Source organism: Arachis hypogaea, chromosome 18, assembly GCF_003086295.3.
Source record: "Arachis hypogaea cultivar Tifrunner chromosome 18, arahy.Tifrunner.gnm2.J5K5, whole genome shotgun sequence".
NCBI lineage: Eukaryota > Viridiplantae > Streptophyta > Magnoliopsida > Fabales > Fabaceae > Arachis > Arachis hypogaea.
Window position 1 is genome coordinate 86,874,480 of NC_092053.1, and position 14,453 is coordinate 86,888,932.

At 36.5% G+C, this 14,453-nt stretch overlaps 1 non-coding gene across 1 annotated transcript; it reads left to right on the forward strand.

The window, feature by feature from the left end:
* Nucleotides 1-395: 395 nt before the first annotated feature.
* LOC112773773 (small nucleolar RNA R71) lies at nt 396-503 on the forward strand. The gene has a single exon (XR_003188304.1). It is a non-coding gene; the product is annotated as a small nucleolar RNA R71 (small nucleolar RNA).
* The last annotated feature ends 13,950 nt before the right edge of the window (nt 504-14,453 follow it).

The following is a 14,453-nucleotide window of genomic DNA, read 5'->3' on the forward strand; positions in this document are numbered from 1 at the left end:
GATTCTCCCATGTAATTCACTTCTTCCATTGCAGGATTTTCAGGATCATAAGCTTCTTCTTCAGAGGAATCTTCTTTAGCACTGCCAGATGCAGCTTGCATTCCAGTCAGATTCTGAGAAATCATATTGACTTGTTGAGTCAATATTTTATTCTGAGCCAATATGGCATTCAAAGTATCAATCTCAAGAACTCCTTTCTTCTGAGTCATCCCATTATTCACAGGATTTCTTTCAGAAGTATACATGAACTGGTTATTTGCAACCATTTTAATGAGTTCTTGGGCTTCTGCAGGCGTCTTCTTCAGATGAAGAGATCCACCAGCAGAGTGATCCAAGGACATCTTGGATAATTTAGACAGACCATCATAGAATATACATAGGATGCTCCATTCTGAAAGCATGTCAGAAGGACACCTTTTGATCAATTGCTTGTATCTTTCCCAAGCTTCATAGAGGGATTCACCTTCCTTCTGTCTGAAGGATTGGACTTCCACTCTAAGCTTGCTCAACTTTTGAGGTGGAAAGAATTTGGCCAAGAAAGCATTGACCAACTTTTTCCAAGAGTTTAGGCTTTCTTTAGGTTGTGAGTCCAACCATATCCTAGCTTTGTCTCTTACAGCAAAGGGGAAAAGCATAAGTCTGTAGATCTTGGGAAGAATTTGCAAGAATTCAGCTAAGAACTGATGAGGATCTTCCAATGGAAGTACATGAAACTTGCAATTCTGCTGCATCAGAGAAACTAATTGAGGCTTAAGCTCAAAGTTGTTTGCTCCAATTACAGAAATTAAGATGCTTCTTCCATAGAAGTTAGAAGTTGGTGCAGTAAAGTCACCAATCATCTTCCTTGCATCTCCACCACTGTTGTTATTTTCGGCTGCCATGTCTTCTTCTTTTTCGAAAATTTCTGTTAGGTCCTCTCTAGAGTTTTGTGCTTTAGCTTCTCTTAGCTTCCTCTTCAGAATCCTTTCAGGTTCAGGATCAGCTTCAACAAGAATATTCTTATCCTAGTTCCTGTTCTTATGAAAAAGAAGAGAACAGAAAAGAAGAGGAATCCTCTATGTCACAGTATAGAGATTCCTTTATGTGAGTAGAAGAATAGAAGAATAGAATGAAGAAGGGAGAAGAAGAAGAACTCGAACACAGAGAGGGGGAGAGGGTTCGGATTTTTAAGAAGAGAAGTGTTAGTAAATAAATAGAAGGAAATGAGAGAGAGTGTGTATTCGAATATTAATTAAAATAAAAGAAAAATATTTTTGTTTTTATTTTAATTATTAGTTAGAATTCGAAATTTAAGAAAAGAAATAAAATAAAAATAAAATTAAAATTTAAAACAATTAGTTAATTAAAAAGAATTTTGAAAAAAAAGGTTAGTGATTTTCGAAAATTAGAGAGAGAAAAGTAGTTAAGTGGTTTTGAAAAAGATAAGAAATAGAAAACTTTTTAAAGTAAAACAAAAAAATCAAGTAGTTAATTGAAAAGGATTTGAAAATAAATTTTGAAAAGATAAGAAGTTAGAAAAAGATTTTGAAATTAAGTTTTGAAAAAGATATGATTGAAATTTATTTTAAAAAAGATTTGAGAAAGAAATTTAAAAAGATTTGATTATGAAAATTAAAGTTGATGACTTGAGTAACAAGAAACTAAAAGATATGATTCTAGAATTTAAAGATTGAACCTTTCTTAACAGGAAAGTAACAAACTTGAAATTTTTGAATCAAAACATTAAATGTTAGCAATAATTTCGAAAATATGAAGGAAAAATAAGAAAAAGATTTTGAAAATTATTTTTGGAGAATTTTCGAAAAACATGAAAGAAAAATGAAAAAGATTTGATTTTGAAAGAGATTTGAAAAGATAGAATTTTTAATTTGAAATTTTGACTTGACTAACAAGAAACAACTAAATTTTAAAAATTTTTTGACTAAGTCAACCCAAAATTTCGAAATTTATGAGCAAAATAAGGGAAAGATATTATTATTGATTTTTTTTTTGAATTAATGAGGAAAGAGAAAAATAACAAAATTTAAGATCAAAACAAACAATGCATGCAAGAACACTTTGAATGTCAAGATGAACACCAAGAACACTTTGAAGATCATGATGAACATCAAGAATATATTTTTGAAAATTTTTAAGAAAAGAGACACATGCAAGACCCCAAACTTAGAAATTTTTAATGTTGAGACACTATGAATTCGAAAATGCACAAGAAAAACAAGAAAAGACACTAAACAAGAAAACTTAAAGATCAAACAAGGAAAATCATCAAGAACAACTTGAACATCAAAGAAGAACACAATGCATGAATTTTCAAAAATTTAAGGAAATAAAAAAAATGTAATTAACACTAAACTTAAAATTTGACACTGGACTCAAACAAGAAACATAAAAATTTTTTTTTGGTTTTTATGATTTTATTAATTTTTTTGTATTTTTTGAAAATTATTTTGGAAAAAGAAAATAAAGAAATTCAAAATTTTTAATAAGAATTCCAGGATTCGTGCAATGTTAGTCTAAAGCTCCAGTCCAAAAGAATTAGACATGACCAATGGCCAGCCAAGCTTCAGCATAACAATTACAGACATGTCCTTTCTACAATGGAAAGTGGAAACCTCGGTCCAAAATATTAGACATGGCTTAACAGCCAGCCAGGTTTCAACATATCTCATGAAGCTCTAGAATTCATTCTTAAAAATTCTGAAGAACAAATATTTTTTTAATTTTTTTTTGAATTTTTCGAAAACTAAAATATTTTTTTTCGAAAATAAAAAAATAAAAAAGCTTAAACATAAAATAAAATTACATAATCTAAGCAACAAGATGAACCGTCAGTTGTCCAAACTTGAACAATCCCCGGCAACGGCGCCAAAAACTTGGTGCACGAAATTCTGATTCACACTTCACAACTCCGCACAACTAACCAGCAAGGGCACTGGGTCATCCAAGTAATAAACCTTACGTGAGTAAGGGTCGATCCCATGGAGATTGTCGGCTTGAAGCAAGCTATGGTCATCTTGTAAATCTCAGTCAGGCGGATTCAAATGGTTATGAGGTTTTGACAATTAAAAGATAAATAAAATATAAAATAAAATAGAGATACTTATGTAATTCATTGGTTGGAATTTCAGATAAGCGTTTAGAGATGCTTTGCTGCTTCTGAACCTCTGCTTTCCTATTGCCTTCTTCCAATCATGCGTGCTCCCTTCCATGGCAAGCTGTATGATCCTCTCGGATGAAAAATACCAGGTACGATCTCTGCACGACTAATCAACTGTCGGATTTCTCGTCTCGGATGAAAAATACCAAGTACAGCTACCGCACGGCTAATCATCTATCGGTTCCCGCTAGCATCGGAATAGGACCCTTGTCCTTTTGCACACTGTCACTGCGCCCAGCATTCGCAAGTTTGAAGCTCGTTACAGTCATCCCTTCCCAGATCCTACTCGGAATACCACAGACAAGGTTTAGACTTTCCGGATCTCAAGAATGGCTGCCAATTGGTTCTAGCCTATACCACAAAGATACTAATCTCACGGACTCGGTCCGTGTATTAGATATCCAAGAGAATATACTCCACCTGTCGTCCAATGACTACGTTGAACATCATGTAGACCGCTTGTGGTTGTCAGGCACGCGGATCTTGGCTAAGCAAGTAATGAAGATTGGGTGATTGTCACGGGTCACCCCTTCATTCTGACTTAACTGAATTAAGTACGAGAGTATATCTTGGAAAAGAAGTAAGCGTGAATTGAAAGAGAAACAATAGTACTTGCATTAATTCATGAAGAACAACAGAGCTCCACACCATAATCTATGGGGTGTAGAAACTCCACCGTAGAAAATACATAAGAGAAAAAGGTCTAGGCATGGCCAAATGGCCAGCCTCTCCAAATGTGATGAATGGCATAAGCTCCCTAATACAATAGTAAAAAGTGCTATTTATACTAAACTAGTTACTAGGGATTAAAAAAAATAAGTAACTAAGTGCAGATAGTTTAGAAATCCACTTTCGGGGACCACTTGGTGTGTGCTTGGGCTGAGCATTGAAGCTTTCATGTGCATAGGCCATTCTTAGAGTTAAACGCTAGCTTGGGTGCCAGTTTGGGCATTTAACTCCAATTCTGGTGCCAGTTCTGGCATTTTACTCCAGAAAAGGGTCTCTGGCCGGCGTTTAGACGCCAGTTTGGGCCATCAAATCTCGGACAAAGTATGGACTATTATATAGTGATGGAAAGCCCAAGATATCTACTTTCCTATGCAATTGAGAGTGTGCCAATTGGGCTTCTTTAGCTCCAGAAAATCTACTTCGTGTGCAGGAGGGTCAGAATCCAACAGCATCTGCAGTCCTTTTTCAGCCTCTAAACCAGATTTTTGCTCAGGTCCCTCAATTTCAGCCAGAAAATACCTGAAATCATAGAAAAACACATAAACTCATAGTAAAGTCCAGAAATGTGATTTTTGCATAAAAACTAATAAAAATATAATAAAAAGTAACTAAAACATACTGAAAATTATGTAAAAACAATGCCAAAAAGGGTATAAATTATCCGCTCATCACAGGTGTCTGATCCCTTATTGCCATTTAAATGCCAGAATTGGGTGTTTTTTGGGCGTTTAACACCAGAGTGCCACCTTTTTCTGGTGTTTGAACGCCAGAATTGGTCATTCACTAGGCGTTTAATGCCAATTTTTGACCCTTTTCTGGTGTTTGAATGCCAGAATCATTTCTCTCTGGGCTCCTACTGTGCTCAGAGGAATTTTGGGCAGTGGTTTGGTCATCCTCTGTCAGATGTTCCTTTCTTGGATTCCTGCTACTTTGAGTTGAGACATTCAATGTCTTTCCACTTCTTAAATAAACAGCTTGGCATTCTTCTGTTATTTGTTTAGATAACTGCTGTCTTATTTGATTCAAGTGTTTTTCCATATTCTCGTTAGCATCTTTGGTTTCTTGTAGCATCTCTTTAAATTCTGCTAACTGTTTTGTTATAGAAAATAGTTGCTAATTGAGTTCAGCAATTTGTTTTGGAGGACTAAGTTCAGTGGATACTGCCTCAGCCTCTTCTTTCATGGAGGTCTCACCACTTGTGTACAGGTGCTGATTTCTAGCAACTATATTAATGAGCTCTTGAGCCTCTTCAATTTTCTTTCTCATATGTATAGATCCACTGGCTGAGTGATCTAGAGACATCTAGGCCTTTTCTGTAAGCTCATAGTAAAAGATGTCTAACTGTACCCATTTTGAAAATATTTCAGAGGGGCATTTCCTTAGCATCTCTCTGTACCTCTCCCAGGCATTATAAAGAGATTCATTATCCTCTTGTTTAAAGCCTTGGATGTCCAGCCTTAGCTGTGTCATCCGTTTTGGAGGGAAATATTGATTCAGGAATTTGTCTGATAATTATTTTCATGTTCTTATGCTTGCTGTGGGTTGGTTATTTAACCACCTCTTAGCTTGATCTTTTACATTAAATGGAAATAGTAATAATCTGTAGACATCCTGATCTACTTCCTTATCACGTACTATGTCAGCAATTTGTAAGAACTGTGCCAGAAACTCAGTAGGTTCTTCCTATGGAAGACCAGAATACTGGCAATTTTGCTGCACCATGATAATGAGCTGAGGGTTTAGCTCAAAATTGCTGGCTCTGATGGGGGGTATACAGATACTACTCCCATATGAAGTAGTAGTGGGGTTAGCATATGACCCCAGAGTTCTTTTGGACTATTTATTTCCACTTAGGTCCATGATAGAAAAAGGGAAGTGATGTGGATTGTAATTAAAAATTTTATTCTTTTCTCTTTTTTTTAAAACCGAAATTAAAATAAAAGAAAATAAAATAAAATAAATAAAAAACTGAATATAAGTTCAAAAATTAGAAGAAAAAGAAATAAAAGAAGATTGAAAACTGAAATAATTAACTAATTAAAAAGATTTCAAAAATTGTAGGTGAGGATTTTTGAAAAATGAAGAGAGAGAAAGTGGTTAGGAAGTTTTGAAAAGGATATATTTTAAAATCAAAGATACTTGTAAGAAAATAAATAAAAGAAAAGATTTGAAAAGGATATGATTTTAAAATTTTAAAGATTGAAACTTTCTTAACAAGAAAACACCAAACTTAAAATTTTTCAATCAAAATAATAAAATAGGACAAGTAATTCGAAAATTAAAAAAAAAGAAAAAGATTTTGAAAAATTTTAGAAAAGATTTTTGAAAAATATAAAAAGAAAATTGAAAAAGAATTTGTTTTGAAAAAGATTTAAAAAGATAAAATTATTTTAAAATTGAAATTTTGACTTGACTAACAAGAAACTACCAAATTTTAAAAATTTTGACTAAGTCAACCTAAGGGATTCGAAAATGATGAGTAATTAAAGGAAAATATATTCTTTTTTTGAATTTAATGAGGAAAGAGAAAAATAATAAAATGACACCAAACTTAGAATTTTTAGATCAAAACAAAGAAAACAAACAAAAAAATTTTGAATGTCAAGATGAACACCAAGAACACTTTGAAGATCAAGATGAACACCAAGAACAACTTTTGGAAATCTTTAAGAAAATAAAAACACAAAGGACACCAAACTTAAAAAATTTTTATACTTTGGACACTAATAATTCGAAAATGCACAAGAAAAATAAGGAAAGACACAAAACAAGAAAAACTAAAGATCAAACAAGGAAAATAAACAAGAACAACTTGAAGATCAAGAAAGAACAAGAAACATAAAACTCGAAAATATGAAGAATAAAAAGAACATACAATTCAAAAAATTGAAGGAAAATAAAAACATGCAATTGACACCAAACTTAAAACATGAAACTAAACTCGAATAGAAGACTCAAATATTAGTTTATTGGTTTTTATCTATTTATTAAAAATTTTTGAAAAAATCTAGAAAAAGAAAACAAGGATTTTTAAAATTTTAACAAAAACAATAATAAAAGACTCAAATTTAGTGACTCTAAACCAAAAAAGATAAATTTTTCCTAATCTAAGAAACAAGATGAACCGTCAGTTGTCCAAACTCGAACAATCCCCGGCAACGTCGCCAAAAACTTGGTGCACGGAATTGCAATCACACCTTTGCAACTCCGCACAACTAACCACCAAGTGCACTGGGTCGTCCAAGTAATACCTTACGTGAGTAAGGGTCAATCCCACGGAGATTGTCGGCTTGAAACAAGCTATGGTTATCTTGTAAATCTTAGTCAGGAGATTAGTGATAAAACTAATTTTGTTTATGAAAAGTAAATAACATGAATTGAATAATACTTATGATTCAGTGATGAGGAACAGGTTGAGGTTCTGGAGATGCTCTGTCATCTGAATCTCTGCTTTCCTACTATCTTCTTCTCAAAAAACACGCATGGCTTCCTACCATGGCAAGCTGTATGTTGGTGGATCACCGTTGTTAATGGCTACTATCCGTCCTCTCGGATGAAAAATACCAGGTATGATTTCTGTACGGCTAATCAACTGTCGGATCTCTCGTCTCGGATGAAAAATACCAGGTACAGCTACCGCACGGCTAATCATCTGTCGGTTCTCACTTGTGTCGGAATAAGATCTCTCTATCCTTTTGCACACTGTCACTGTGCCCAACAGTCACGAGTTTGAAGCTCGTCACAGCCATCCCGTTCCAGATCCTACTTAGAATACTACAGACAAGGTTTAGACTTTTTGGATCTCAGGAATGCTGCCAATTGGTTCTAGTCTCTACCACGAAGGTTCTAATCTCACAGACTCGGTCCGTGGATCAGAGACCCAAGAGATACGCACTCAAGTTGTCGCCCAATGACTACGTTGAGCTCAGATAGAACGGGAGTGGTTGTCAAGCACGCGTTCATAAATTTGAGAATGATGATGAGTGTCATGGATCATCATATTCATCATATTGAAGTACGAGTGAGTATCTTAGAATAGAAACAAGTGCGATTGAATAGAAAATAGTAGTAATTGCATTAATCCATTGAAACACAGCAGAGCTCTTCACCCCACCTATGGGGTTTAGAGACTCATGCTGTAGAAGATACAATATGAGATGTAAAATGTCAAAAGTTCTAAAATGAATCCCTAAAAGAAGTTTTTATACTAAACTAGTAACTTAGGTTTACAGAAAATGAGTAACTAAGTGTAGATAGTGTAGAAATCCACTTTCGGAGCCCACTTGGTGAGCGTTTGGGCTGAGCTTTGAAGCTTTCACGTGCATAGGCCATTCTTGGAGTTAAACGCCAACTTGGGTGCCAGTTTGGGCATTTAACTCCAGTTCTGGTGCATGTTCCGGCGTTTTAAGCCAGAAAAGGGTCTCTGGCTGGCATTTAACGCCAGTTTGGGCAGTCAAACTTCGGGCAAAGTATGGACTATTAAATATTTCTGGAAAGCCCAAGATGTCTACTTTCCAACGCAATTGAGAGCACGCCAAATGGGCTTTTGTAGCTCCAAAAAATCCACTTCGAGTGTAGGAGGGTCAGAATCCAACAACATCTGCAGTCCTTTTTTAGCCTCTGAATCAGATTTTTGCTCAGGTCCCTCAATTTCAGCCAGAAAATACCTGAAATTATAGAAAAACACAAAAAATTCATAGTAAAGTCCAGAAATATGATTTTTGCATAAAAACGAATAAAAATATAATAAAAAGTAACTAAAAATGCTAAAAACTACCTAAAAATAATGCCAAAAAGTGTATAAAATATCCACTCATCAATACACGTCACTGTAACTTTTCTGCTTTCCACACGGGCGCGTGGGTGATGCGCACGCGTGACCCCGTTTTCACTCCAAAGCTGATTTTGAGTTTTCAAGCCAAATTTCAGACTTCTAAGTCTCAATTCTCACCCTTTATGTCCTAAATACTTATAGTATGCCTAGCGATGGGAAGAGGCTAGGAGGTGTGGTAACTTGTGGATGAAGTAAGGGGAGAATTAATGATGAGTTATGATTAATGATGACTGTATGAGTTGCTGAGGGTGGTGATGGAAGTGCGGTGTATGCCGTGAGCCAAAGGGCTGTATTTGATAATGATTATTGGCTGGTTATGGGTTATGCCATGAGCCGGATGGCCATGATAAATATTGACTTATGGCTAGAAATGAAAATATGGCTTTGAATGATTGTTTTATCTTGAGCTCTCTTTCTCGGAAGTGCGACTCCAGAGAGATGAAGGAAGGTGAGGATCCCCTTCCTTGTTCCTCCTGGTATTGTAAAATCGCCCCCAACGAGATGGTAGGAGGTTAGGATCCCCTCCTTGGTTCCTCCTGGGCATATGAGAACGTACCTCCTGGGTAGATGCAAGGGTTGTGGTTGCGCCCCACTTGTTTCAGGTTGGTTAGTATAGAGGCTCCCCGGGTAGACGTAAGGGTTGTGGTTTCGCCCCACTTGCTCTGGATCAGAGATTGTGATGTCTGGATAGTAGCAAGGGTTGTGGTTTGTCCCACTTGCTCCGGGTCAGAGATTATGATGCCTGGGTAGTAACAAAGGTTGTGGTTCATCCCACTTACTCCGAGTCAGAGATTATGACGCCTGGATAGTAGCGGTAGTAGTGTGATTCCACTCGCTCCAGGTTGAGCTTTTGAGACTCCTGGGGTAGATATAGTGGTTAGCCCCCACTTGCTCCCAGTTGAGTATGATTTGAGATTCAAACTATCTGAGTCTCGGATTTCCTTGGGTAGACGCAGTGGGTCGGCTCCACTTGCTCCAAGTTGATATCCAAGATTCTGCTGACCCTATGTCGTAAGTGTGGCCGAATACTGTGAAAGTTCCGGATGAGCTCGCCCCTGTAGATAAATACCAGCGTGGGTGTTGTATGATTATGATTATGATCATGTTTATGATTGAGAATAACTCGAGTTAGGGATGCACGACAGAGGGACAATCCAATGGTTAGCTACCAGGACTTGTCGGGTTGGCTTTATAACCGACAGATGAGACTCATCAGCCATAGGGTAGGCTGACAGCAAAATTATTGTTGGTAAGGAATTTCTCTTATAGAAAGAAGAATTTCGTTGTAAGTGTAGCTCCAAACCAACAAACAACTCTCACATCAAATTAAAATATGGTTTTGTCACATGTACAAACCCCGAATAAGAATTAAGCGGAGTATTTGAACTCCGGGTCGTCTCACGAGGAATTGCAATGAAGTGAATGATTATTGGCTATGAAGGAACAAGGGGGTATGATTGATAAAGGGGCAAGGAAGTAAATGGACAAGAATTTAAATGACAAGAAGAGTAAATTAAGCAAGTAACTAAAGAAAGCAAGTAATAAAGAGAGAGACATTCATGGCAAGGATTGAGAATATAGGCTTTCTATCCTAGTCATACAATGATTAATTCATCTTATTTAGTTAACTCCAACAAATAGGGAGAAAGTCAAACAAGATTAATCAATCATACCACAATAATAAACAAGAATTTATCTTATTACGTCATCTCCAATATTGGAAGAAAATATAGGTTATCTTCCATGAGAGAAAGTCTAACAAGACTAGCTAATCTCAATCCAAAAGTCCTAATCAACTTACTAATTAAATTAGCAAAAGATTAGCGTCAATGAAAACAATATTAGCTAACAACTCTAGATCACCAACATGAGTTGGGTTTTTATGACTCAAGATTGCCTAATTACTCTTTCCAAACCAAGAATGCTCAATATCTACTCTAAAGCCCAACCAAGCATTTTGTCAAACACTTGGTGGGTACAAATGAAAGCATTGTAAAAGTGCAAGAATAATAAATCTATCAACTACCAATTGCAAGAAAAGTAAATTCACAACTCAAATCAACAATTAAAAGAACATCAAACATTAAATTGCATTAAAAGTAAATCAAATCCAACAAGAGCATCTATGAACATAAAAGAGGGATTAAAATTACAAATCATGAGAATGAGAGAGTAGAAGTAAGAAAACATAAAAGAAACAAGATGGAAACATATAATTAAACCTAGATCTAAGATGGAAAACCTAACCTAATTCTAGAGAGAAGAGGGAGCTTCTCTCTCTAGAAACTAACCTACATGATGCTATACTAACAAACAATTACTCCCCCCTTTTCCCAAGCTTGAATTCTGCATGAAATAGTATTGGAAATGAGTTGGGTTGGGCCCAAAGTGCTTCAGAAATCGCTGAGGGAGATTTCACTTTATTGGGCCACGGGCAGCATCGGTGCGCACGCGTACATGGCGCGTGTGCGCCCCTGAGCACGATGTGACATATGGAAAATTTTATTTTATTTCGATGCCCCGGATGTTAGCTTTCCAATGCAACTGGAACCGCTTCATTTGGACCTCTGTAGGTCAAGTTATGGTCGATTGAGTGCGAAGAGGTCAGGCTTGACAGCTTTACGGTTCCTTCATTTCTTCATGAGTTCTCCCACTTGCATGCTTTTCTACTCACTTCTTCCATCCAATACTTGCCTTATGAACCTGAAATTACTCAACAAACACATCAAGGCATCGAATGGAATTAAAGTGAATTAAAATTGCCAATTTTAGGGCTTAAAAAGCATGTTTTCACATTTAAGTACAAATCAAGGGAGAATTACAAAACCATGCTATTTCATTGAATAAATGTGGAAAAAGGTGATAAAATCCCCCAAAATAAGCACAAGATAAATCACGAAATCGGGGTTTATCAAATCTCCCCACACTTAAACCAAGCATGTCCTCATGCTAAGAATAAAGAAGGACAAGAAAAGGGTTATGAACATTTATTCAATGCAAATAAACTATATGCACCTATCTATATGAATGCAACTAAATGCAAAATGATTCTACCTTCTTGGTTAAAAGTAAGTCAATCCCCAAGAACACATGTGCACATGTAGGGCTAAGATCATATGACAATTCATGAATCCTATCAATTTGAATATCAAAATAAAGCATAAATAGACTTGCTAGAAGAGAGCTCATGAAAGCCGGGAACAAGGAGTTGAGCATCGAACCCTCACCGGAAGTGTATCCGCTCTAGTCACTCTAGTGTATAGGGTCGATTCACTAAATTCTCTTCTACTCATGCCTTCCAAGATTTGTTTTTCTTCTAATAATCAATAATTATTCAATGCATGCATACATTCATCATGAGGGCTTGTTCATAGGTTGTAATGGGGCTAGGGTCAAGGTAGGATGCATATGGTCAAGTGAGATTGAAATTTGTATCTTTGATTAGCCTAAGCTCTCATCTAACACATGTAACAACCTATACAATTCTAATACACAACCTAGCTACCCATGATTCCCACTTTTTCACATACTCATGCATTCTCTTTAATTCACCACACATATGCATTGATTCTTATTGAACTTTACTTTGGGGTATTTTTGTCCCCTTTTTATTTCTTTTTCTCTTTTTTTTATTTATTATTTTTTTTCTATATATATATTTTTTTTTTCTTTATCATTTTTTCTAAAATATATACAAATATATCAATGCATATGTGGTGCACGAAATTGTGATGTCCAGGCTCAAATAATCCCTGGCAACGTGAGCAACTTGGTACGTGCAATCGTGATTACACTTTGATTATGTAAAATTCATGGCTCTTTCTTTCCCTGGCAATGGCGCCAAGAACATGGTGCCAATACCATGGTTCACAACTTCGATACAACTAACCAGCAAGTACACTGGGTCGTCCAAGTAATACCTTACGTGAGTAAGGGTCGAATCCCACGGAGATTGTTGGTATGAAGCAAGCTATGGTCACCTTGCAAATCTCAGTTAGGCAGATATAAAACAGTTATGGAGTTTTCGAATTTAACTAATAAAATAGGGATAGAAATACTTATGTAATTCACTGGTGAGAATTTCAGATAAGCGTATGGAGATGCAATCGTTCCTCTGAACCTCTGCTTTCCTGCTATCTTCATCCAATCAGTCTTACTCTTTTCCATGGCTAGCTTTATGCAAGGGCATCACCGTTGTCAGTGGCTACATCCCCTCCTCTCAGTGAAAAATATGCTCACATGCTCTGTCACAGCATGGCTAATCATCTGTAAGTTCTCGATCATGCTGGAATAGGATTCACCCTCCTTTTGCGTCTGTCACTAACGCCCAGCACTCGCGAGTTTGAAGCTCGTCACAGTCATTCAATCATTGAATCCTACTCGAAATACCACAGACAAGGTTTAGACTTTCTGGATTCTCTTGAATGCCGCCATCATTCTAGCTTACACCACGAAGATTCCGATTAAGAGATCTAAGAGATATTCATTCTAGCTTGTTGCATGTAGAACGGAAGTGTTTGTCAGGCACGCGTTCATAAGGGATAATGATGATGAGCGTCACATAATCATCACCTTCATCATGTTCTTGGGTACGAATGGATATCTTAGAAGCGAAATAAGATGAATTGAATAGAGAACAGTAGGACTTTGCATTAATCTTTGAGGAACAGCAGAGCTCCACACCTTAATCTATGGAGTGTAGAAACTCTACCGTTGAAAATACATAAGTGAAAGGTCCAGGCATGGCCGAGATGGCCAGCCCCCAAAACGTGATCACAGGATCAAAATACAATCCAGAATGTCTAATACAATAGTAAGAGGTCCTATTTATAATAAACTAGCTACTAGGGTTTACAGAAGTAAGTAATTGATGCATAAATCCACTTCCGAGGCCCACTTGGTGTGTGCTTGGGCTGAGCTTGAGTGTTGCACGTGTAGAGGTCCTTCTTGGAGTTGAACGCCAGTTTTTGTGCCAGTTTGGGCATTCAACTCTGGTTTTGGATCCTTTTCTGGCGCTGGACGCTAGATTTGGGCAGAAAGCTGGAGTTGAACGCCAGTTTACGTCGTTTATTCTTGGCCAAAGTATGGACTATTATATATTTCTGGAAAGCCCTGGATGTCTACTTTCCAACGCAATTGGAAGCGCGCCATTTCGAGTTTTGTAGCTCCAGAAAATCCACTTTGAGTGCAGGGAGGTTAGAATCCAACAGCATCAGCAGTCCTTCTTCAACCTCTGAATCTGATTTCTGCTCAAGTCCCTCAATTTCAGCCAGAAAATACTTGAAATGACAGAAAAACACACAAACTCATAGTAAAGTCCAGAAATGTGAATTTAACATAAAAACTAATGAAAACATCCCTAAAAGTAACTAGATCCTACTAAAAACATACTAAAAACAATGTCAAAAAGCGTATAAATTATCCGCTCATCACAACACCAAACTTAAATTGTTGCTTGTCCCCAAGCAACTGAAAATCAAATAGGATAAAAAGAAGAGAATATACTATAAATTCCAAACTATCAATGAAACATAGCTTCAATCAAATGAGCGGGACTTATAGCTTTTTGCCTCTTGAATAGTTTTGGCATCTCACTTTATCCATTGAGGTTCAGAATGATTGGCATCTATAGGAACTCAGAGTTCAGATAGTGTTATTGATTCTCCTAGTTCAGTATGACGATTCTTGAACACAGCTTCTTTATGAGTCTTGGCCGTGGCCCTAAGCACTTTG